The sequence below is a fragment of the Equus przewalskii genome, chromosome X, assembly GCF_037783145.1.
Source record: "Equus przewalskii isolate Varuska chromosome X, EquPr2, whole genome shotgun sequence".
In the NCBI taxonomy this organism is placed as follows: Eukaryota; Metazoa; Chordata; class Mammalia; order Perissodactyla; family Equidae; genus Equus; species Equus przewalskii.
In genome coordinates this window covers 5,977,231-5,979,831 of record NC_091863.1, presented here as the reverse complement: position 1 = coordinate 5,979,831, position 2,601 = coordinate 5,977,231, and the positions used below count along the sequence as shown (strand labels likewise).

The 2,601-nt window shown below is 42.8% G+C and overlaps 1 pseudogene; it reads left to right on the top strand.

The window, feature by feature from the left end:
- Positions 1-741: 741 nt before the first annotated feature.
- On the top strand, positions 742-2,353 carry LOC103566934 (antizyme inhibitor 1 pseudogene; annotated as a pseudogene).
- Positions 2,354-2,601: the final 248 nt, after the last annotated feature.

The following is a 2,601-nucleotide window of genomic DNA, read 5'->3' as shown; positions in this document are numbered from 1 at the left end:
GAAACCGCAGGATGATGCTGGAGGGCTTTGAGCAAACAAAAGCTGTGGATATAACATTTCTGCAGGAACCCAGTCTCTATAAGGAAAACAACAACGACAGGGTAAGGAGAGTCTGGAACTGAAACAGAGGAATCTGGTAGTCTGCAGGGACAGTCACCTGTATGTCTTTTGTCTTGGCCGACATTGCTGGAGGATGAGAGCAGGCTCTTTTGCAATTCTAAATTAGCTGTATAAAAGCAAAGGCACAACTAGCAAACCCTTACTTGTGCCACAGTAAAAAAAAAAAAAAAAAAAAAAAAGAGACACTCTCTGGCTCTTCGCTGGGTTGCGGTGTTTGCCTTTTTCGCTTTCTCTTCCTCCTCTCATCCTTTCTCGCTCTCCTGCTCTGCAGTGTGACGAGGCCGAATCCTCTCCCTACCCAGCCCTTGCCTCTCTTGTCCCCGCGCTGTTCTATTTCTCCCGTTCAGCCGCCGCCGCTACTGCTGCACAGCTGGTGTCGATGCTGCGCTTTTCCCCCTACGTCGTCCGCGCAGCCCATGGCCCAGGCCGCCTTGGGTATTTCTGCTCAAGGTAACGACATCCCTCTTTAAAAATTCCACGGAAAAAGAGAAGATGCTTTACCCGACTCTTTGGGCCGTTATCTCACGGCAAACTTTCTGACCAAGTATACAACTACCCAGAGGGCCTAGGAGACGTGCTGTCTAGAGAGCAGGTTGACTTCAACGCTGAGCTACCCTGGGAACCTAGCTGATGATAGGGGGGTACCATCTCCTAACTTGTCCATTTTGTTGCATAGTCTAAGGACCCAGACATAAGTCTTAGTGGCCCGTCTCTTGTTTTTCCTGGTTTATGACTTTCGGCTTTGTGGAATACAGCTGAGATGAAGGGATTTATTGACGATGCAAACTACTCTGTTGGCCTGTTGGGTGAAGGAAGAAACCTTGGAAATGTTATTGATAACTATGTTTATGAGCATACCCTGACAGGGAAAAATGCATTTTGTGTGGGAGATCTTGGAAAGATTGTGAAGAAGCGCAGTCAGTGGTAGAATGTAGTGGCTCAGATCCAGCCATTCGACACGGTAAAGGGCGACTCTGCCCCGGCGGTACTTGAGATCTCGGCAGCTCTTGGAACTGCATTTGCTTGTTCCAGTAAAACTGAAATGGCTTTAGTGCAAGAATTGGGTGTATCTCCAGAAAACATCATTTACGTAAGTCCTTCCAAACAAGTCTCTCAGATAAAGTACGCAGCAAAAGTTGGAGTGAATATCATAACGTGACAGTGAAGTTGAATTGAAGAAAATTGCACGTAATCACCCAAATGCCAAGGTCTTACTACGTTTTGCAACAGAAGATAATATTGGAGATGAAGAGGGTAACGTGAAGTTTGGCACTACCCCGAAGAACTGTAGGCATCTCTTGGAATGTGCTAAGGAACTTGGTGTCCAAATTATTGGGGTTAAATTTCATGTTTCAAGTGCTTGCAAAGAATCTCAAGCACATGTACATGCTCTGTCTGATGCTCGATGTATGTTTGACATGGCTGGAGAATTTGGCCTCACAATGAACATGTTAGACATTGGTGGAGGCTTCACAGGAACTGCATTTCAGTTGGAAGAGGTTAATCATGTTATCAGCCCTGTGTTGGATGTCTACTTTCCTGAAGGATCTGGCATTAAGATAATTTCAGAACCTGGAAGCTACTATGTGTCTTCTGCATTTACACTTGCAGTTAATATCATTGCGAAGAAAGTTGTTGAAAATGATAAATTATCCTGTGGAGTAGAAAAAACCAGAAGTGATGAGCCAGCCTTCATGTATTTCATGAACGGTGGTGTTTATGGTTCTTTTGCAAGTAAACTGTTTGAGGACTTAAATACCTTTCCAGAGGTTCCCAAGAAATACAAGCAACATGAGCCTCTGTTTACAAGCAGCCTTTGGGGTCCATCCTGTGATGAGCTTGATCAAATTATGGAAAACTGTCTTCTTCCTGAGCTGAATGAGGGAGATTGGCTTATCTTTGATAACATGGGAGCAGATTCTTTCCATGACCCATCTGCTTTTAATGATTTTCAGAGGCCAGCTATTTATTACATGATGTCATTTAGTAATTGGTCTGAGATGCAAGATGCTGGGGTTACTTCAGACACAATGATGAAGAACTTCTTCTTTGTGCCTTCTTGCATTCCGCTGAGCCAAGAAGACAGCTTTTCCACTGAAGCTTAAACAGGAATTAACCCTTCTTTAGATCTGAAGTTGCAGGTTAAGCTTGTCTGGTCTACATTCCAATGTGGAAAAAATTCAAACAATCTTATTCTGTTAATTCTCTTGGAAACAAAACTATTAATAATAGCTATTTGGGACCAGACAAAATCAGCTTTTATCTATAATTTACTGGGGGTAATTAGGAGATTTAGATAATGCATCCAGATTTAAACTTACCAGTTTGTCCTATCCCCTTAAGCGTTTAAAATAAAATATGCAGCAAAATGGATGACTTAGTGGAGATAGAAGCCCATTAATTGGGTTCCCCATTAAACCGTTTACATACAAGTACACAGTTTTTATACTAAGAATTCGTGTTAAAAAGTCTTGTAAAGTT